Source organism: Vipera ursinii (genome assembly GCF_947247035.1).
Source record: "Vipera ursinii genome assembly, chromosome: 1".
Taxonomy (NCBI): Eukaryota; Metazoa; Chordata; class Lepidosauria; order Squamata; family Viperidae; genus Vipera; species Vipera ursinii.
In genome coordinates, this window is record NC_139512.1 from 197,641,388 (window position 1) to 197,665,774 (window position 24,387).

A 24,387-nucleotide genomic window follows, 5' to 3' on the forward strand; every position below is an offset into this window, starting at 1 on the left:
AGTGACCCTTATAGAAGATATATTCATTGAAGTTTTTCCATTCTTTCTCTCCCCTCTCTGCTTCTTCTTTTTTTAATAGCAAAATAAATCTTGCATTTAAGACATGTTGGAAGACCCTTCATTCTGATCTGATACAAGACCTCTGTATTTATAAGAGGTCAGTCAAAATCTCATTTTCATTTCTTTATTTTTTTCTTTTAAAAGTGTATTTTTGACAGGAGTTTTAGCTTCTCTGTTTTGTTGTATTTTTGAAACTAAATAACTAGAACCAGAGTTCATTCCTCTTGAAAATATAGATTCTCCCAAACTGAGTTTTGGAGACTCTATGTTTCTACTAAAATGCATGAACCCTAATCTTAATAAAATTTCAGGTGGTGAGATTGGAGTAGGAGTTTCTTAATTATTGAGAATGCTGTGAGTGTGATAGCTTTGTTAGTTTGATGGACTTTGGTTTAAAAGCATTTGCTGTGGTAAAATGTGAACCAAGCAACTTTAGACTCTGAAGAATGTAGAAATGAGGGAAAGCAGAAGGAAATCTCTTCCTTCTGCTTTCCCTCATTTCTACATTCTTCAGAGTCTAAAGTTGCTTGGTTCACATTTTACCTCAGCAAATGCTTTTTAAACCAAGGTCCATCAAACTAATAAAGATTGATAGATAGATAGATAGATAGATAGATAGATAGATAGATAGATAGATAGATAGATAGATAGATACAGTAGATAGATAGATAGATACACACACACACACACACACACACACACATATATATATATACACATATTGAAAATATAGTCTCCTAATATGTGTGTGTGTGTGATAGCTGTTTGTGAAAGGACCTTTATTGTCTTTTCCTCAACTATCAAGATCACTAACTATTTAACTTTTAATGGAGTCAGGGAAGTACTGTACTGTTGAGCTAGATCAGGGACAGACCTAGATGAACCCATTCAAGGAAAATAAAACTTTTTGGAGGAAACTGTCAATAGTCTCAGGCTGATGCTTCACCATCAAGCTTGTTTTCCTTCATCACCTTTTACTTACCAGCCACATTTTTTCTTAAATTGGATTCCTCTGTTCATTGGCCTCAGAACTCCCTTACCAGCCTTCCTTAGTCTTGGACTTTAATTCTCAACCATCATCACCTGACCAAACTATTTGGTATCTGATAGGGTTATTTGAGAGAAAAATAAATAAACACACAGATCAGTACCATAAACATTTTATACAACTATATAGTGTAGATTTGCTGTTACCACTTTAACTACCTTTTTTCATTTATTTATTTATTTATTTATTTATTTATTTATTTATTTATTTATTTATTTATTTATTTATTTATTATTGGGACTTATATGCCGCCCTATCTCCCGAAGGACTCAGGGCGGCTAACAACAATAACATACAATAAATACAGAAGTTAAGATAAAATTAAAATCAAAGGCCTCTGTACAATAAATTAAAATTAAAATTAAAATAAATTAAAAATTAGAGTTAAAAAATTAAAAACATAATTAAAATCCCTGTCAGTCCAGGTCAGCCAGGTGGAAAAGGAGTGTTTTGAGGCTGCGGCGAAAGGACTGGAGATCTTGGGCTATCTGAAGCTCATGGGGGAGCTGGTTCCACAGGGCTGGCGCTCCCACAGAGAAGGCCCTCCCCCTGGGGGTCGCCAGCCGACATTGTCTAGCCGACGGCACCCTGAGGAGGCCTTCTCTGTGTGAGCGTACTGGGCGATGGGAATTCGTTCCCGGCAGCAGATGGTCCTGCAAGTTTAGTTTTTCTTTTACCACTTTATATATTTGTTTCTATTTTATGTTACTATAATTTTTAAAGCTTTATAAAATCCTCACAATGAAAAGTACTCTATAAAATACATTTCCTTAATCACAAAGGTTTTCCATTCCAGATCCTGTGGGGATCAGCTCTTTGGTGACTTAAGTGAAGGAGATGTTTGAATTTCATGTATGTTGGATTGTACACAGGAATATGTTGCTGGACAAAAGTCTTGAGAATGTACAGTATATATGTAGGCTTTCCTCTTTGGACTGACTTTCTTGTGTTCTGCAGAAAAAGTTAAAAATAGAGTCTTGAACATTGAGGTAGAAAGAAGTTGTTGCCCTTTAAGGGTAACTATATTTCATCATATTCATCTAAAGTGATGGAAAATAAATGTGAATAGTATTTTTGATACTGAATTTTTACTTGCTTACTTATTTGCAATCTTGATATATTTCCTCATTCCTGGAAGAGACTCTTAAGAATTGAAAATATGCAAACACGTGATGCATGAGCATCCAAGACATTGACAATTTTAGTTTGCCAATTATGGACTATTTAGAAAGTAATATAAATAGCCTGTTTGGTGTAGTAGTTAAGGTACCAGGCTAAAAATTGGGAGACTGTGAGTTATAGTCCTATCTTAGGCACAAAGCCAGTTGGGTTACCTTGGACCACTCACTCTCCCTCAGCTTTAAGAAAGAAACAAAGGCAAACCACTTATAAAACCTTGCCAAGAAAATTGGGACTTGTTCAGAGAGTCACCAGGAATCAAAAATTGACTTAAAGAAAGAGAGAGAAAGTTTAAAACATTCAGAATGTTTGGAAGTATCTGAACAAACCCATTGCTGCTCTAACGACTCTAAGCTAAGACATTTGGTTTTAAAACAACTTAAATAAGGTTATATGAATATTTGGATACAATTAAAAATAGTACCATTAAAGTCTTACTATCATGTGAAGTTGGAATACCAAAATCATAAGGAAAACAATCATAATGAACTCCACATCAATATTTTTGTAAGTCATTCTTTTAAAGGGATTATATAAATTCAGCCTTTTGGAATCACAGTCTGGGTTCCAGTGTGCCTAAACATGCTGGGAGCTTCAGTTCATGAGAAGAGAGTTGGATTAATGAAAAACAAAGAACTAGCAAGTATGTGAGTTCCAAGCTTTTGGGAAAAACTGGCTTCCAGATATAAATACTTAGTACTTTGGGATGGTGGTGGTGGGGGAATGGTGACCTTTAGGGGAAAAAATGGACTCAATCTGATTAAGATACTCATATATCTTATCCATTAAAACCATCTGCTCCTGTGGATGCTATTGTAATCCAAGAACTTCTTTTAAAAAAGATTTTTAACTAAAGATTTACTTGGGAAAAACTAAAAAGGAATGCAGCAAGAAAAAAGCAATTACCTCATTACTCTCATGATCTCACTTGTTATTATCGGTCCATCTCCATTTTATATCAGTCCAAAAAGCTGTGCAGAAAACCCAGAGACTCTCAGGGATAGATAAACTGGCAAAAGGCAGAAATTATCCTGCAACCACACTACAAATGAGTCATCTGTAATTTGTTCCGTCTCCTCCTCTAAAATTAATTTTGTTTTTGGGGCCTTTAAAGCACAGATTAAGAATCTTATATCACACAACTCAAAGCCAATACAGTCAAAAACCTAGAACAAGACCAAAATAGGATAAAAATCTTTCAGATAGATCTGTGAAATAATCTAGCTCGCTTTCAAGAAATCATTTACTTCATAAAAACTGTCTTTTTTTTTAAGAACTGTTACTAGGATCCTTTTTGTGCATAAAGTAATTCTTTTGTCAATCAAACTTAACATCAACTAAATGCTATTGGCTGGAAAGTTAATTTTTAGGGATTATGCACAGATGTACATACACATAGACATGAATTCCAAATCTAACTAAACTATTCAAGCACATTCTGGAAAAATCTGGATTGATCTGAGGAATTCCAAAGCAGCCTAGGTTTGCCATGTAAAAGATTACAAAAGTGTAAAGATACTTGGTATTTTTGCTGCACAGCCTCTCTCTCTCTCTGTCTCTCTGTCTCTCTGTCTCTCTGTCTCTGTCTCTGTCTCTGTCTCTGTCTCTGTCTCTGTCTCTGTCTCTCTGTCTCTCTCTCTCTGTCTCTCTGTCTCTCTCTCTCTCTCTCTCTCTCTCTCTCTCTCTCTCTCTCTCTCTCTCTCTCTCTCTCTCTCTCCATCTATCTATCTCTCAGCCATATATTGCTGCCTAAACTCCTTTGAGTGGCATCTTTTGGGTAATTTGAATTTGCCCATCCTCATAAAGCTCATTGGGGTTGAAAAACTGCCTTCATTTTTTTGGTAATACATCACACGAAATTCAGTCAGACTAATTAAAATGTTAAAGGGAAAAACATCTATTAAAAACAAAACCTATTAACAGAAAAAATTAAAATGTATGATATCATCAGGACTAAAAATGTGCACAGCAAATAATGTAAGCACTAAGCAATCCACATTCAACAGTGTAACAGTGAAAATTAATAAATAATTAATTAATAACTAAAAAAATATGGTTCACAGCATACAATTTATTTGTTTAATGTTGTTTTATATATATAGATGTCCATCTCAAATGCCCAAATCTAAGGACTGAAAAGCAACACACTTAAAAACAGCAGTCTGGGTAAAAACAAAGTCAACTATCACAAATCAGCATAAGTAATACATAGACAGCCACACCTCATGATTCCCAGGCTCAGTCACAAAAGTAGATCTTTATGGCCTTATGAATGGTAATGGTATTCCAGAAGCTGAGGGCCACAATTATATACAAAGCAACACTCAAGCACCAAAGGCCATCTTCCAGAAAGCCATCACAGTGTGGTTAGACTAAACTATAAAGGGAGGCTGCTCCACCATTATATCTGTGTCATGACAGAGAAAAATTGTTTCCTGACCTCAGTCCAACTTCTATCATAAAATTCAGGATGACCAGGATCTTATTCCAGATTCTGAATGGAGAAGGTGGTCCTGAAGATATCTTAGTGCCAAGCCATATAGGAAGTTATAATTTAAAACCAGCATGTTGAATTGGAAAGTGGCATGGTGTGACTATGCTTTAGGTCAGACATGTCAAACTTGCAACGTCGTGCAACATATCAGTACGGTTTTGCCATTACCAGCAATGGGGTGGGCACGGCTTATTTTTATTTTTATTTTATTTTTATTACATTTATATCCCGCCCTTCTCCGAAGACTCAGGGTGGCTTACAAGCTTAGCAGTAGCCTTCATTCTATGTATATGCCTGCTTGTTAGGGCTTTCACACACCCCCCAAGCGGCATTATTACAAAGTCAGCTTATTGCCCCCAACAATCTGGGTCCTCATTTTACCTACCTTGGAAGGATGGAAGGCTGAGTCAACCTTGAGCCTGGTGGGACTTGAACCTGCACTAATTACAGGCAGCTGGTGTTACTTAAGGAGGCATCAGCCCACTGCTCCACCAAGGCTTCCACATGACTCATCCAGCCTGCGGGCCAGCTGTTTGACACCCCTGCTTTAGGTGAATAGATCATCCAGTCACGATCAACAGAAACTCTTGAGGAGGGAATATGCTGAAGCATCCTTCAATATCTCAGACGTTCACTTATTACACTGGAGTATTCACCATCTCCCAGATCCAGTCAGACACATTCCTACATATCCTGGGAAGAGGCAGGTTGGACCCAATTCTAACCCAGGTAGCAAAGGATTCCAACCCAGGTAGCAGAGGGAATGGTATATCTCTATCCATTATTAGAGCCTATATACAAAAGGAATACTAGCTAACATCAAGAGAGATTGTCAAGGTTAAGATAAATCTGCCTTGTTGGGAAATGCTGTGCAAAACGGTCATATCATCCAACAAAATCTACTTGTTTATTCTTCCTCCAAAGAAAGTCCCCATCCCTAAAACCAAACTTTTGCTTGACACAATAAAATATGGAGTCTGAAATATGGGAGTTTATTTTTGTTTTCCTTCATGAATGCTCTAAATGTCTCTTTTGCCATTTTAACACCCAAATGCTGTCAGTCAACCAAAGATCAGCCAAGTCTAGTGAACAGAAAGAGGAAACTCAGGGGCAATCATATCAAGAGCCCAGGTCATGTTCTATTCTCAGCTGTTAATCCTGTAATCAACAAAACTAGTCACAATGTCCCTAGGAAATTCCCCAATTGCCTCCAGATCCTTAAGGCACCTGGGGCAAAACATCTATTTGTCCCACATGGGTCCTAGATAAAAACCAGTCTCATTTAGGAAAGGAGAATTTCTAATTAGGGCAAAGAGCTAAGTATAATGGCCTCTGTATCTATATCATAAAATAATCTAAGGCAAAGAAACCCAGGCTATAATTCTCCAAATGTGTTTTTTTGGACACTCTCATCACCATGAAACATGAAATCTTGAACCTTCTCAGCCCACTCCAGCCTGTAGATTGAAGACATCCAACATAAAGTGAAGGGATTCCAATACCAATTCCAAGATAAGTTCCCGGAATTCAAGTAGGAATCCCACTGGACAGCGAGGTGGCCAATATACAATTGGGATTCCCAATGTACTGTATTTGTGTAGTCCATATTAACAATTGCTACATTAAGTTAATAAGGTTTTTTTCCTGGATCAATGCCACCTTCTCCCCAGTTTTAGCATTTAGACACTTGTAGGAACTAATAGCTGAGAGGGTAAACTTCTGAGAGGGTGACACTGCTACCCTCCTATAATCAGGTTTAAGCTTACAGTAAGGTACACTAGCTCTTCTTGTTCACCTACTATCAAATCGTGGACGCACAGAGGCTTAGACTTGGCATTTATGATCCAGAATTATGATCCAAGATTGTACAAGCCATAAAGAATTATCTTGAAGGACAGGAGGAAAAGCTGTTACTCAGGCAATGGTCAGATAAGCAGGGCTTGAGCCTTTTCCAAGAAACTAATTTGAGAATATGTTTCAAACTGGCTCATCCCTCATTCACATAAAAATAATGTAAAAGGAGGGGGGGAAGCACATTCAGACTCAAAAGATTCTGCTATTATAGTTGGTACAATAAACGCGATCCTGACCCATATGGCATTGGTTTCTAACTATGACCTACCTTATAGAGCCATGATGGTGCAGTGGTTAGAATGCAGTATTACAGGGTAGTTCACTGGCAAGAGTTTGATCACGATCTGCTTAAGGTTGACTGAGCCTTCCATCCTTCCGAGGGCAGTAAAATGAGGGCCCAGATTGTTGGGGGCAATTTTCTGACTCTGTAAACCACTTGGAGAGGGCTGTAAAGCACTATGAAATGCCATATATATCTGCTATTACTATTACTATTGCTTATAGGTTGTCATCAGTAACTAATGATCCAAGGACCATGGCCCAGGATTGAAGTAGACATGAGAACTAAACTTCTCCTTTCTCCTTCCCTCAGTACTTTACAGTTTCCATTGAACACCCTCCAGCCCTATCCAGCTTCTTTAATCTCATCTCCAGACCTAGCTACTTGATTTTACAATGTTTCCATATAGTCTTATCCAGCTCTCTCATTTATGCAGTTTTCTAAAATGCTGCCTCTCTTAGAATGATATCCCTCTAAATTGGTATATGCATATACCCCCAAAAAACTGAGCCTTTCCTGGCAGTCAGGACTGTCCATGATGGACATAGTGAAGCATTTGTGTGGAATAGAAATAGAAAGGGGCAGATCTTCTGCTACGATGTCATGGCTTCATTTCATCATATTGACATCATCAATGCCTAGGCCAGCAGTCTGTTTTTCCATTGTAAGAGCTTACATACCACCTTCCTCCAATCTTCAGTTCTTGGATGCTCTTGCCTCATTCTGCTTCCTTGCCTCCCTGCTCTTTTTTCTCATCTTAATGTTTTGCTTGTTTCAAGTCTTTGACTGTGAGCAGTCATTCTAGTCAGTTCACACTGCATCTGAAGACTGGAGAGTGGAAATGATGGTGTATGGACGCACCCTAAGGCTAGGTATCTAAACAAGTCTTTACATGTTATCAGAATGAGGAAAGGTTTGGGGTGAAGAGATGCGGAAAACAGAACAGGTGATTAATTATTATGATGGGTAGCTCTAGCAAGGAATCTAGCATAAGTAACCATCACTATGAAGGATTGATTCAAGACTCTTCAATCAAACTGCTTTGCTTGAGAGGTGGAAATAATGTATAAAACTAGGGTAGCATTTAGTGTTTTTTGCAGATTCATCCATCCAAGCCAAGGAATGTTAAATCAGATTAACAGAATACAGCAATAGAATAACTTCTAATAATAGTTAGAAGGGACCTTGGAGGTTTCCTAGTTCAATCCGCTGCTCAAGGAGGAAACCCTATATGCTACTTCAAACAAATCATTGTCCAATCTCTTCTTTAAAATTCCAGTGTTGGAGCATCCACAACTTCTGAAGGCAAGTTGTTCCACTGATTAATTGTTCTCAGCACTGTCTTACGTTCAAATGCTCACTGAATTAGCAGCCATTATGTGAGGACCACCTGTATCTCAATATTCATAAGGCAGTATTTGTTCTAAATACAATATAGTATCTTAATGAACAAAACAAGGAAAGAGGAGGCACAAAAACACAAGGCATCAGAGAATCATAAAAGAACATGCAGTTGTTACAGTTCTGTTTTAATGCGAAGGCTAAACTAAAAAGCCTTCCAGGCATGTTTTGCTAAAAAAAGGGGGGGTGGGACTGAAATTTGGGGAAGCCTCCCCTTCAAAGAAGAGGGAGCCAAGCTATTCTCCAAAGCACCTGAAAGCAGGACAAGAAGCAATGGATGGAAACTAGTCAAGGAGAGAAGCAACCTAGAACTAAGGAGAAACTTCCTGACAGTTAGAACAACTAACCAGTGGAACAACCTGCCTCCAGAAGCTGTGAATGCTCCAACACTGGAAGTTTTTAAGAAGAGACTGACCAGCCATTTCTCTGAAATGGTATAGGCTTTCCTGCCTGAGCAGGGGGTTGGACTAGATGACCTCCAAGGTCCCTTCCAACTTCTTCTTCTTCTTCTTCTTCTTCTTCTTCTTCTTCTTCTTCTTCTTATTATTATTATTATTATTATTATTATTATTATTATTATTATTATTATTATTATTATTATTATTCTTATTATTCTTATTATTATTATTATTATTATTATTATTATTATTATTATTATTATTATTATTGTCAGGAAATTTCTCCTTAGATATAGGTCAGTTCTCTCCTTGATTAGTTTCCATCCCTTGCTTCTTGCCTACCTTCAGGTGGTTTGGAGAATACGTTGATTTCCCTCCCCTCCCCCCCCCGCACACACACACTTTTCTTTGTGGCAGCCACTTAGTTATTGGAACACTGCTATCATGTCACCCCTAGTCCTTCTTTTCATTAAACTATATTACAAGGAGTCTGTTTGAGCTGGAACAAAATAACTCTAAGGAATTTTGGAAAAAACTTCAGATGTTCAGGTCTTTCCTTTTTGTTAATCCTTCTGTCCATTGTATCAGTGGGCAACAGAAGAAAGTACAAAAAACATCAGAGTGTTCTCATTCATCATAACTGATTACTACACACATAGATTTCTGATATCTTCAGCACTATTGTTTAAGAACACCTCTATGCTGAGTTCCACTGGGACCTTTTTATCAATTTTATTTAATTTATCTATGTTGTTACTGGCACATAATCAATAAAAAAAACATTCAATCATTTCATCAAACAAAATAGCAAATGTGGTCTTTCTGGAATTCACCAAACTCAAAATGCTATTCTTGGGTAAAATGCTTGAAGGGTTAATTTTGTCTGCAAATATCATCTAATTCTGCCAAGGTAAAAAGTTATTGATAATATTCTTTTTTTAAAAAAAACACTATCAAGGATCTTTTTGGCAATAGCAATAGCACTTAGATTTACCCCTTCACAGTACTTTACAGACCTCTCTAAATGGTTTACAGAGTCAGCATATTGCCTCCAACAATCTGGATCCTCATTTTATCAACCTCAGAAGGATGGAAGGCTGAGTCAACCTTGAGCCGGTGAGAACCGAACTGCTGAACTGCTGGCAACTGGCAGTCAGCAGAATTAGCCTGCAATACTGCATTCGAACCACTGCGCTACCAGGGCTCTGAAAATCAAAAACACTATTTTACTGTATATATTTATTGAATTTATAAAACTGCCTAATTTTCAAATGACTCAGTACATAGTCCAGATATTCAGAAAATTTATTTATTTATTTTATAGCTGTGGTGGCACAGTGATTAGTATGCAGTATTGCAGGCTAACTCTGCCCACAGCCAGGAATTTGATCCTGACCAGCACAAAGTTGACTCAGCCTTCCATGGCTTTGGTTTCTAACTATGACCTACCTTATAGAGCAGGCATGTCAAACTCGTGACGTCACATGACGTTGCGTGATGTATCATGACTTTTTCCCCATTCCCAACAATGGGGTAGGCATGGTTTCTGCATGATGCCTCTGGCTCACAGGCCAGGAGTTTGACATGCCTGGTACAGAGTCATGATGGTGCAGTGGTTAGAATGCAGTATTAAAGGGTAACTCACTGCTCACTGGCAGGAGTTTGATCATGACCTGCTTAAGGTTGACTGAGCCTTCTGTCCTTCCAAGGTAAGTAAAATGAGGACCCAGATTGTTGGGGGCAATAGGCTGACTCTGTAAGCTGCTTAGAGAGGGCTGTAAAGCACTATGGAGTGGTATATAAATAAATGCTATTGCTATTATTTGTTTTAGTTCTTAAAAACATATTTTATTTAGAAAGTGTTACTTACTAAGGAAGGGACGCAGTGGCTCAATGGGTTAGGATGCTGAGCTTGTCGATCAGAAGGACGGCAGTTTGGTGGGTCAAATCCCGAGTGCCACGTAACAGAGTGAGCACCTGTTACTCGTCCCAGCTTCTGCCAACCTAGCAGTTCGAAAGCACGTAAAAATGCAAGTAGAAAAATAGGGACCACTATGGTGGGAAGGTAAAAGCGTTCCATGCGCCTTTGGCATCTAGTCATGCCGGCCACATGGCCATGGAGATGTCCTTGGACAAGCGCTGGCTCTTCGGCTTTGAAACGGAGATGAGCACCAGCCCCAAGAGTTGGAAATGACTAGCACGCATGTGCGGGGGAATCTTTACCTTCACCTTATACTTACTAAGGAAAAGAAGAGAAGCAGTTTGAGATGTTTTTTTTAATTGTTAAAAATAATTTCCCCCTCCAAATCACAATTCCCAATTGCTTTTCTTGTGACACACCAAATGCCTCTATATGGATCAACCTATTCTGAAATGCAAGAAACCAGAAAGAATTGTAATAGAAAATTGTTACTGGGAGATAGCAAGCAGCCCTGCTCCCAAATTTTTTCTGTAAGAGATTCATTACATACAGTATATGAGAATGTGCTTAAATGTAATATGTAGTTCTGCCCAGTCATAAATATAGGGCTACTTTGAAGATATGCAGTGAAGATTTCAGAAATCCTGAGTTTATCTTACAGAGTCTTGAATTTTCTTGCTTACATTCATCAAACTTTGCCAAGCTCTCCTTTTTCTTCAATGGACTTGAATCTGTTTTTCACGGGACATAATGAAATTGCAGGGGTATTTCCATCACAAATGTAAAAGTGCCATGCTTTTCTCAAAAAGTGGAGCTTTACATGACTGCCAAAAAGTTAACTGTCTCTGGAAACTTTCAGCTATGCATTACCAATAAGTAATTAGCAATAAATCAGTTTTTGTGGTATAGATATATACCCTTATTTAGAAGAGATAAGTTTTCTTTACAAATAGCTCTTGCCAGGTCATTGAAGAGAAACTCTGAAAGAGAGAAGGAGAGAAATATTTTGCTTGTAGTCTTTCTGGGTCACTAGAATACATTGTCTGAATTTAAATCTAAGACTGTAATCCTACATATTCAGTACTTACATGGGAACAAATATCATTCAGAATAAGAGCATATAGCATTGAGATACATAATATTGCATTATAATCTACCCTGGTTTTCCTTGAAGAGTCTGGAAAATATTCTGTATTACCATTATAGATTTATCATGGGCATCCATCCCTTATATTTTCTTAACTATTCTATCATAAGAAAGCTCTTTTAGACTCATTTGAAAACATTAATAAGCAAAAGATTGGAGTAGAAAAATGATTCCCTCCCCTAATTACTGGACACATACTGTTGTGTACTGGGTTCGTTGCACAAGAATGAAGACAAGGCAAGTGGAGTTCAGCTAAGATCATGGTTTATTGCTTGCAGGATCTGAACTAGAAAACAGGGCTGCAGATGAAGCAATTTATACCCTTGCCCCTAGGCAGCGACCAATAGGTTTGAAGCAACCTATTGGCGCCCTAGGGGCAACCAATAGCAGTGCTGGAGATGGGTTGTCTGAGGAGCTGGGAGCCGTTAGCGAGCTTCCCTGCTCAAACAGCCTCCCAGCAATACCACGTGGTGTTTAACAAAACAAGCCCAATACATTACACCTCTCACCCCTAGAGTGAACAACATTATAGCAACAACAGAAAGTAATTACAGCAATACAATTACAATGGGTTAACAATGTGTGAAAACAGGTTTCCTCTTAGCAGCTCAATAAGGCATTTACAAACATCATAGCTCCATTGTTCAGGACAATCTTGTAGGTCAGCAGGCTGTACAAAAAGGTACATACAACATTATAACTTTATTATTATAACATTATAACTTTATTATTACTGCTAAGCTTGTAAGCCGCCCTGAGTCTTCGGAGAAGGGCGGGATATAAATGGAATTAAAAATAAAATAAAAATTATTTCAGGACATAATCTTGTAGATAAGCAGGAGGTTTGCGAGCCCTTGTGGAATGCCTGAGGGACCCAGGCACTTCCTGGCCTACCAACGTGCCCACAGGGCTGGGTAGACCAGTGTCTCTCAGTTCAAATGATTCAGGATGGCTCAGTGCTCTCTGGCTGGCCATTCCAGGTCAGCCCACCCCAGAGTCAGTTTGTTCAGCAGAGTTAGCACAGCAGCTGTATGTCTCAGGTTGGCTTTCTCCATCAGGGGACCCATGTTGCACTTCCAGGCTCCCCTCCTCTATGGCCAACTCCCTGTTGCTTTGGCTGTTTAAGCCTTCAAAGTCTATGTCTGGATCAGCCTGCCTGCTGGTTTGCAGCCCTTGGTAAGGACTTATGATGAAGTCCTCCTTTGTGGCCATTCTGGGAACACTTCCTAAGCTGATTGATGTGGTGCCGGACAACTCGCCTGCCCTCTAGGCCTACTTTGTAGGAGAGAGGGCCTTATGTTTTAGTGATTTTTCCTGGCACCCACAAGTTCCCATACCCATAATTCCTGGCCCATGCCCCGTCGCCCACTTGCAGCCTCCTCAGGGGTTTTGGGTGAGAGGCTTCTGCTGCCACCTGGTCTGGGTGCAACCTGTCCAGTTTTGTGATCAGTCGCCTCCCCCAGTGCAGCTCTGCTGGGCTTTTTCCTGTAGCCGTGCATGGCGTGGAATGTTGGCAAAGCAAAAAAACTGTCAGTCTGTAGTGCCAGTCCCCAGTCACTATACACTTCAGTGACTCTTTAGTGGTGCGAACCATGCGTTCAGCTTGACCATTAGTAAAAGGGTGAAATGGGGCTGATGTTGCATGCCTGATGAGGTTCACTCTCAGGAACGCCTGAAATTCTGCCACAGTAAATTGGGCTCCGTTGTCAGACACTACGATGTCTGGCAGCCCGTGCATGGCAAAGAGTTTCCCAAGCACCTGGATGGTCCTAGCAGTAGTCATGTTTGCAACTGGTATTACTTCTAGCCATTTAGAGTGGCTGTTGACCACTATGAGGAAGAGCTGTCCCTGAAAGGGCCCAACAAAGTCTACGTGAATTCTAGACCAGGGAGTGTGAGTATCCTCCCACCTGTGAACTGGAGCATGTGGCATTTCAGGCCTTGATTGCTGGCAAGTGTAACAGCCATGCACCTGGGCCTCAATGGCCTTATCTAAACCTGGCCACCATAAGTAGCTTCTAGCTAAAGCTTTCATACGAACAATACCTGGATGGCCTTCATGTAGTGATTGTAAAACCCTGTCTCTTAGAGAGGTAGGAACTATGACCCTGTTCCCCCATAGGATACAACCCTTGTGAGCTGATAGCTCATGACTTTTTGTAAAATAACTCTGAAATTCAGGGCCCGGGCTTTTATCCAGCCACCTTGTGTGTACCCAAGAAAGCACTCTACTTAGTGTCTTGTCAGCCGCTGTTTCTGCAGCTATGTCCCCTGCATAGAGGGGAAACTCTGGCAAGTCCTGAATGGACAAAACGCGGGCTGCTGGGGCCGGATCTGGTTCAATTTGTGGCAGTGGAAGCCTGCTGAGGCTGTCTGCATGGCCCATTTCTTTGCCGGGTTTGTGAATCAGCTTAAATGTATAAGCCGATAAAAAAATAGACCATCTCAGCATTCTAGGGGATAATATGTGGGGTGTCTGTCTGTCTGTAGTGAATAACCCCAATAGTGGTTTGTGGTCTGTGAAGACCGTGAAGTCCCTGCCATATAAGTAGTCATGGAATTTTTTAACTCCAGCTACAATGGAGTTGTAGCATAATTACACTCAGCAGAAGACAGTGTCCTCAAATAAAAAGCAATGGGAACTTGAGTTCCATCTTTCTCTAAGTGACTCAAGACTGCACCCACCCCATATGGGGATGCATCACACGCTAAGCAAACTGGTTTAGACTCCTTGAAATGAGTGATAGTGGAACTGACCAACAGAGGTGCCTTCAGGTCCTGAAAACATTTTTCGTGAATGCTAGTCCACTTCCAAGAAGCTTTTTTTTATCTAAGAGCCTGTGAAGGAGCTCTGCCACTGCGGCCTTGTTAGGAAGGAACATGTGGTAGAAGTTGAGGAGGCCCAAGAATGCTTGCAGCTCACCTTTTCTTTTGTGCCATCTGAGTGGTTTTCACTTTGGACTCAGTGGGGTGGATGCCATCAGCATCTATGCAAACCCCCAAACATTTGGTTGAAGGGACCCCAATATTGCACTTGCTCTTTTTTAATTTGAGGCCTGCTTCATGCAGCCTTTGCAGGACGGCTCTGAGCCTCCTTGCTAGCACTTCTGTGGATTCTCCGGCAATAAGCACGTCATCAAAATAGGAGCAGACCCCCGGGATGCCCTTGAGTGTGCGTTCCATGATTCCCTGAAAAATGCTCAGGGCTACACTGACCCCAAATTGCAGGCACTTAACTTTGAATGCCCCCCTGTGGGTTACAATTGTCTGTGCTGCAGCCATGGCCTCAACATCAGGTAGTAGCTGATAGGCCTGCACCAAATCTAATTTCACAAAAGTGGTGCCACCCTGCAAAAATGCCAGGATGTGGCTCACTACTGGGACTGGGTATGCGTGCTGTTTGAGGGCCCGATTAATTTATAATCTGCGCAGATTCTGACTTCCCTGTTGGCTTTGAGTGGTGTTACAATAGGATTTTCCCACTCCCCACCATCTACTGGTTGCAAAACGCCCTGTTCAACCAGTTTGTCTAGTTCCGTGTCTATTTTGTGCTTGAGGGCAGATAGGACCCTACGAGGCTTAATCCTGACTAGTACTACATTTTGGTCTAGTTTGAATGCTATTGGCGGGCCTGTGTAAGTTCCTAAAGCTGAATCAAATACGTCTGCGAATTCCTCGCAAACTGTTGCTAGACTCGCAACTTGTGTCCGATTGATTCCGGTTACTTGGATGCCTAGCGCATCAAACCAATCAAGTCCAATTAGGCTCATTCTCTGGCCCCCTACTACGACAACATCCAGGTGCCCTGAAAACCCCTTAAATTTAACGGCCAAGGTGGCTTCATCCTTGACTGCGACTCTGGCATTCTGAAAATCTGTTAGAATTATGTCAGAAGGCCTCAGCTTAGCCCATTTCTTACTGCGACTACATACGAAATTAAATGTTTCAAGGGAAATAATGGAAATGGTGAAGCCTGTGTCCAGCTCCATCTTATAGGGGACCCCTTGCAGCTCCACCTGAAGTCTATACTCAGGCTTAATGGGGCGGCGGGCCCCGGTACAGCATATGCTTCTGTGGCTTGAGGAAAACCCCACACTGTAAGGCCCCGGGGCCCCGGTACCTCTCCTGGTCAGATCTTCCGGCTGGTGATTTGCTGGCCGGTCCCTCTGGCAACCACTGCAGACGGATGTGATGTGGCCGGTTTTTCCACAGGCCTGGCACGTGGCTTTCCAGAACCTACAGTCCAAACATTGGTGGCGGCTCCCACAACCTGGAAAGGAATCTGCCTTGTAAGTAGTCTCTTGTTGCTTGCTGCTGTGGTGCTGTTGGTCGGGTTGTCTGTGCAACTTGTCGACTTCAGTGTCTTCTTCGGGGCCTTCTATGAGTTCTGTAGCCTCGTGGTGGATGGCTTATTCACGTGGCATTGTTTTGGCAGGCCGGATAGCTCTGACGGCTCCTCCAGCAGCTTCGTCCACATTGACTTCCTTCTGTGCGTCCGCAAATGATAGGACCTCTCTGGCAAATAATTTCTGCTGTATTCTTTACTCGAAGGCATAGCAGATGGATGCGATGTGGCTAGTTTTTCCACAGGCCTGGCATGTGGCTGTCTGGAACCTACATTCCAAGCATTGGTGGCAGCTGCCACAACCTCCTGTATTCTTTGCTCGAAGGCATAGCGCCACACAATCACTGACATCTTTGTGTTCTGAACCAGCCCTCTTCTGGCCTTGTAGTAAGGCAAACCCCTATTCAGATAGAAGAGACTGGAGAGCGTCCAAGGCTAAAAGGCGTCTGCCATGATTTATTACTCAATTAACAAGAAACAAAAACACTAGAGCTTGACTCCTCAAGCGAAAGAGTTGCTTTCAGCAACCAGCCCCTCCCCAAACACTCCTTTTATTGAGAGCTCAGGGCGTGGTCTCCCTGTGCCTCCTCCCGAGGAGTCCCACAGCCTTTCTTTGTTTGTTCCTGCTCGACTGCCTCCTGCGTCGGGCGTCCTTGAACAGGGCCAGCTGTGGGTCATCATCCTCCGCACTATCAGGCTCACGCAGCTGAGAAGAGATCCCCGGCTGAGGGCTCTGCAAAGCCTCCAAACCATCATCAGCCGGTTCGTCTCCCTCCTCCCCCTCATCTGAGTCATCCGATACATCGGAGCCGGCTGTCGGACCCACAGGCTGGCCCTGAGTCACAACACTTTGGTTGGAAATGTTCAATTCTGCATAGGAGATGGACTCCAATGGTGTTGGTGCAAACAGGTTCTTGGCTAGATCGAACGTTGCTGAGCCACACACACAGAGTAGCATGGTGGCCTTCAGTCCATCCTCTGTGACCTGGTTCACCCAAAGATAGTTCTTGACCTGGGACAGGTACGAGGGCCATTCTTCTGGTTGCTTGATGTTAAATTCTTGTAGCCTTCTGACCTTGGGCATTCTGCTGGTCTTCACGGCTGGTTCTCAGCATCCCCGAATCCTGCCTCTCCATTGCCCAGGGACTGGTCCTCTGAGCACGTGGTCACTAGTGTGGTTAGCTAGCCAACCGTAGGGGGGGAATTGCTTTTCCTGCCAGGTGTGCGCTGCCTCTCCCCTAGTGACTTTCAGCTTCGACAGAAAAGCAGGATCCCACCTTCATCGCCAGTGTTGTGTACTGGGTTCGTTGCACAGGAATGAAGTCGAGGCGAGGGAGTTCAGCTCAGATCATGGTTTATTGCTTGCAGGATCTGAACTAGAGAACAGGGCTGCAGATGCAACAATTTATACCCTGGTCCCTAGGTGGCGGCCAATAGGTTTGAAGCAACCTATTGCCACCCTAGGGGCAACCAATAGCAGCACTGGAGACGGGTTGTCTGAGGAGCTGGGAGCCATTAGCTAGCTTCCCTGCTCAAACAGCCTCCCAGCAATACCACATGGTGTTTAACAAAACAAACCCAATACATTACACATACAATTATCAGAAAGTTTGTCTATCTCTAGCTTAGGAAACTGCAGTGGCTATGTTCACCTGCCATCCTTATCTATCGTTAACAAACTCTGGATTTACACATTTGAGTCAATGTTTGGGGTTTGCACAAGCCATAACATAGTGCACACTGGGTTTATATCATATATTAAGCTAAAGTGGCTGGCTAGGTATCTTGTGTTGACAAGGCCAGGCTCTCTGCTCAGATAAAGATGATAGAAATTACCTGATGTATTGGTGCTTTTAGGCCCAGCAGCAGTAACAGTGGTAATAGTGTTCCCTGCAGCTACAGATGGGGAAATCAAATACAATGTTGACTCCATGAAGTCAACAAATGGAGTTCTAATACATTTCTCCTTTGAACAGAAGTTCAAAGACACTGAATAAAATGAAACATTTCAATATGGGGCTAATCAGAAACCTTTCCTTCCTTCCTTCCTTCCTTCCTTCCTTCCTTCCTTCCTTCCTTCCTTCCTTCCTTCCTTCCTTCTTTCCTTCCTTCCTTCCAAGAAAGAAAGAAAGAAAGAAAGAAAGAAAGAAAGAAAGAAAGAAAGAAAGAAAGAAAGGGAAGAATCATTGTCAGAATGTAACATCTTTAACCATGAAAGTGGAAACATAAAGTTAAAAAAAAACCTAGCTTCTTGAGGTGTACAATCAGATGCAAGTTCTCCTGGGAAATAAACTCCACTGAACTCAATAGGTTTACTATAAAGTAAATGCTTTCCTTTCCAAACAATTCTGCTGTTCTTTGGTAAGTAAATTGTCCATTCTCCAAGTGATCTACTGATTTTTCTCTCTTCTCAGAAACAAATGTTTCTTTGTTACAGACAATTGACAAGAGGAAGTGGACCCCATTCAATCTTGCTCTGTGTGCCATGGTAAAGTGTGCTTTGGCACAGAGATATCCATGCATAAAGAAAGAGAAAATACGAAACAGACTTAGACCCTTACACACTTGTGTGCAATTTTGTCACGTTGTGATTCAGAATGGACATTTTTATTTAGAATCTTGAGGCATTTAAATTTAAAGAAATCTTAGCTTGGGTCAGGAAAAAAGTCACACATTATTTTGGGTTTTATTCCAAGTCTGTTGGAAAGAAAAAAAAATCCTTGACTGCAGATACAATTGCTTCTGAGCAACCTTTCCCACTACGAAGGAGTCTGCCTACACTGCTCAGAGCCATTTATATAATGTAGTGCATATGCAATATTCTGGCCATAATAAATCATGGATCTGAGGAGGTGAGGGAAATAACTTAAACTTTCCATTGTAATGTCCGTAAGGTTGTAACATGGAGAACAATTCTTCAGATGTGAATTGCATGTCATCTTTTTAGTTAGGAATAAAAAACTAGGGAATAAAGTTCAGAGCAAAATGATGGTGAATAACAGCACCTGTTTAAGTTATAAAGTGCAATCATGTTGTGGAGCAGACTGTTGTGCATTTATCAAAAAGTTGACATCTGACACATATACTTTGCTTAGGGTTATAAAGCTGAAGGGAAGCATTACGTGACCTACTAAATGAAAGCTGAACCATGAAAAATGGCTAGTGGTATAGTTTCCCCATTATACCTGCTACAGTGCTGTTAGAGACTCTTTTTAAAAATTAATATTACCTCCTCATAAGAATACTTCAAGCCACAGAAAGAGATTGCCAGTATCAGATTGTCCAGTATAGAATGACTTGGAAGGTATAGAATAAAGAATGAACGAATCTTATTGCATACTGTGGAGGAATATTTGTATTGTATTCTGTCTATTTATCTGCCTATCACCTGCCTGCCTTCCAAGAAACTCAGAGAAATATTCTTATTGCAACGCAGTCTCTGAAACCATTGGAAATTTGATTCACAGGGAATTCACCTGCTCAAAGGAATTCTGTTCAACTGGAGAGAAGGAAAGATGATTGACAAGCTGGAACTACAGATGGGTGGGTATGTAGAGGGATGGAGAGTACAATAGCCTGACAACCAGATTCTGTGATTGTGCATAGCATAGATGCTCTGAATATGTAGAGGGACAAGCACAACACTTCTTTAAATCCAGAGTGTCTTTTTTCAAACCTTAATGATTGCGCTAAATACTATATATGGCTGCTTGAATAAGGCAACAAATCTTTTTTGGGATTGCAAAATGATGTAGCATTGGAAAGGGACGTTCAAAAGCATTTCTTCCAAATAACTTTTGAAGATACATGACCCAATCAGATACCCTATTAGTATCCTAGCATTTTGAGCCCTTGTTCAGAGTTATAGTAGAACGCCCTGAACTGTGTTAGTTTGGGGAAACTCAATGTGTCTAACTTGGGGGAAGACTTGCATTATTGAACAATTTCCTATTGTGAACAAACATGATATGAGCCGATATCACCAAAACAGACTAAAAACATTTTGTAAAAACATTTCAAAATGGTTGGAAGAAAATTGGTAGTTTCTAAATCATTCTCCCCTTTTCTACTTCAGCAAAGCTGCAGTCAATGCTCCAGTTTACAGAGGATTGTATAAAACATACAATCACACACACACACACACACACACACACACCAAAATGTTTCTTATGTGTATGTCAGCTTATATACATTACAATAGTGTGAAAGCCCTAATAAGCAGGCATATACATAGAATGAAGGCTATTGCTAAGCACATTGAGTTGTGCTTTAGATTGTAAGCCGCCCTGAGTCTTCGGAGAAGGGCGGGATATAAATGGGATTAAAATAAAAAATAAAATAAAAATAGGAAAATAAAGGGCACAGAGCCCCAAATTAAGGAGTCTCCTCTAAAGAATATATGGACTATAAATAAAGAAGCCAAGGGAAGCTCAGAAGTAGGAACTGAGCAAAAAGGAAGGACAGACACTGAGCTAAAATAAAACAAAAAATTATCAGTTATTTTTATTTACATACTTACATTTATTGGCCACCCAACTTCAATGGACATTTGGGTGGCCAGAGATAGCTAGATGTCTAGCTAGTTCATGTCACACCTTTTTTCACCAGGACCAGGTAAACAAGCAGACTTGCTGCCTTTGTTTGCCTCATACTATTCTGCCATAATAATAAGGCTGATAAATTGTGCTATCCTTATGGTCTTCATCCAAGTAGAGGAAAGTAATGAATAGATTCTGCCAAGTTTGGTCACCATCATTATCAAGCATGATCTGCCAGAGAAAGAGCAATCTCCTGTCATTCTTTCTAACGTATGGTGGAGCAGAGTTGCAAAAATGGATATGGATATTTGGGGTGATGTTTTCAGATGCTTTTCAAGCTGCCCAACTAATGGACTGAGGCATGGAAGTGTTCCCAACCACAGTTTGACAATTGGGCTATTTTTGAAAAAGGGAGAAGCACTTTTCTGAAAGTGAAATAAAGCTGTACTTTAAAGTAGCCCTGGTTGCAGATATGGAAGAGTAATATCAGATAAAGTTGAAGAAGCAGCACAAGTAAAAGGAACGCAGGGTAAAACAGTAATGAGTGAGGTCCGTCCTAGATGAAAGCTACAAGTGAATTGAACACATTCTGTTATTTCCTCTATCCAGCCTTGACTGTCCCTCAGTATGCATGCATGCATGCATGTATGTATGTATGTATGTATGTATGTAAGAATTAAACTTGGCTCAAATCTGAAACATTTGCCAAATGAGAATTGGACAAAACTTTGGAATTTACTATGAACATTTGCCTTCAATACAATAAATTAAATTTATGTTAAGAATTGAATATATATATATATATATATATATATATATATATATATATATATATATATATATATATATATATATATAAAATTATATAAATAAAAGATTAACAAGATGAGAGTTCTGCCCCCCCCGCTTTTTTTTTTAGAAAAAAAGCACTGCTAATTTATATAGCTACCCATCTCACAAACGTGTGACTTTGGGAGTTATACAGCAAAACTAAAACAATAAACATCTAAAATCATTATCAGTAACACATATTTTTTAAAAAAAATTAAAAAAAACCTATAAAAAACAGCTAAAAGAAGAATAATAGATGAAGGGATGTTAATAATGATGGAGGCACCCCACTAGTTGTTGCTGAAATTGTTGAACTCATGAAGTGTTCACGAAATGAAAATACCATTGATGAAGCCCAAATAAAGGAGGGATTTCAGGGTGGGAGAATTCAGAAAAAAATTATTATAGGGCAGCCATGAATATGTTGGCGTATTGAAGAACCCCAATATTTTATGGATTGCCAGAAAGTAGTTTATGTATGTGCTCCATGTAGTTTGTCTCATGTTTGTGTAAAATATGTTTGTAAGACTCTGCTTAAAGCCATTCACAATATAACCAAAGCAAACCTGACACACTGGGATAGTCACAAAGATTGGTTCCAAACTCAATGCAGTTTTTTAACTCTTGACTTTTAAACATATTATTACTGAATGATTGATGTTAATTGACCTACATCCTTATATATTTTTATAGCCTGAGTCTCACTCTTTACGATCACATTTCAATTTTAATTCTGTAAAAGCTTCCCTCCCCATTTTAACTACACTGTTGCTGATGTACAAAATTCAATTGCCAGAATGCACATCAGGATAGCTCAACGGATGGGTTGGGCTCTGGGTTGAGTTAACTGAGTCAAAACGATAAGCAGCAAGCTTCAGATTATATCACCTCATAAAGAACTTGGGACCACCAGCTAATACATATTGCAAAACCAGAAACTCATTCTCAACATTATCCTGTGCCATAATATACAATATGTTTGTCTTCCTCAACACAGCACTTTCCAGATGTGTGGGGACTGCAACTCGCAGGCTTCTCAGCCAGCCAATGGCAATGCTGGCAGAGAATTCTGTGAGTTGCAGTCCCAGCACAGGTGGAGGGTGCCAGCTTGGGGAGGGATGCAATATGGCTTCACAGTAAACTTACCACTAATGCAGTTTCCTGAATGCCTGTCTGAAATGAATTCCTATTTACTGTCAGATTCTTGGCATTATTAAATTCAGAGCTGGTAATACAGGTAGTCCAATATATTTATATTTAGTAAACAAGATCCTTTTTCAGAATGTCCTTCAAAAGGCTCTGATCTTCCACAGCCCATGTTTTATTTCTGTCACTGCTCAAGTTTAACAAGAGTTTATAGCATGGAAAGAAGAGAGGAGCAGTAGAATTCCTTTTATTAAGACCATAAAACCTAACTGAGTTGAATAGAGAAATGTGGTAGAACTTTATATACAGAGTGGGAGAGAGAGAGAGAGAGGGAGGGAGGGAGGGAGAGGGAAAGAGATCCAAAAGAAGGGGTTCATTCCATAAAATGAAATTTATGAACATGATGCCAACAAGGATGTTGTGCTAGGCTGAACACTTGCTCTGTTTATTGTTATGAAAGCTTAAATTGAGGGGTGAGAGATGACAATTTCATATCTTGAGCTACCCAGGGAAAGTTACAGATGAAGCCAACCTAGACTGTTCTGAAATGTTTGGGTTTCAAACGAGGGCATATCTGTCCTACATTGGTGGTGATCCCTCAATCATTTTGGTGCAATCATATTAATCTTACTTTACAAATCCATGCCGTGATTTATATCATGCTTAATTAACTGACAGAGGGCTCCTGTGGTAAAATGGCATCGCATTAAGCTTTGTCCTTATGGCAAACATGAAGCCCATTTTTAGTTTTGCAAAAGCAAAATGTCCGGGGATTCATTGATGACAGGATGCCGGAATTGCAAGAAGGTCCCTCCTGTCGTTTGAAAATCCAGAGAGTGTGGTTGCCATCTGCTCATCATTTCCAAGGGGGAAAAAAGTGACACGACCAAAAAAGAACAGCTCTAGTTCCTCCAATACGTTCAAATCTCAGATGAAAATGATAATGCAGCAGTTCTGTACAGAGGCCAAATCTGACATGAAAGCATACAGGAAATGTTCAAAAGGATTAATGAGACGTTTCTTTTTAAAACATAAAATACTTTCTCCTCCCTCCCTCCCCTTAATAAATTATGTCCACAAACTTGAGTTCTTTAGCATCAACACTAGGAAAAGCTGTAAGTCTCTCTTTTCACACACCTATCAAAGAGACAAAACAACAATCAGAAACATTATTAGGTAAAATCTATGAATGTATTTTTCTGCATCAATATAAACCTGAGATATAATTGTTTGGTCTATAGAGGAAAGTTGCTTTATATTTCAAGAATATCTGGTTAGTCAATCTTTCTGCTTTGGAAAGACAAATCTCTCAAGGAAATCTACATGATTGCCTGGTAAGCATTTGCAAAGTTCTTTACGTCTGAAAATTATCAAAGAATTTGAAGACTGCATATATGTCAGTAGTATTGGTTTACTGTATATTGGTACACATTATGACCTGTTATGGACTATCATTTTATAGATATCTATGTGGAAATCCCATTGCATTCATTAGGACTTACTTTTTGTAGACATGTTGCACATGTAGACATAGTGCCCTGATTTACAAAAATAAAACTGAACAGTGAATGTAAAATTACTTCTCTTTAGAATTATATATTTCTCCCAATATTTAGATAAAATTACTGAAAATCCACTGTTTAATGGCATTCATATTGACATTCTGATTACATGAACATTAAAATATACGGACATTCATATTGTAACACTGACAGTATATGTCCATATATTCTCTCCCTCTCCCT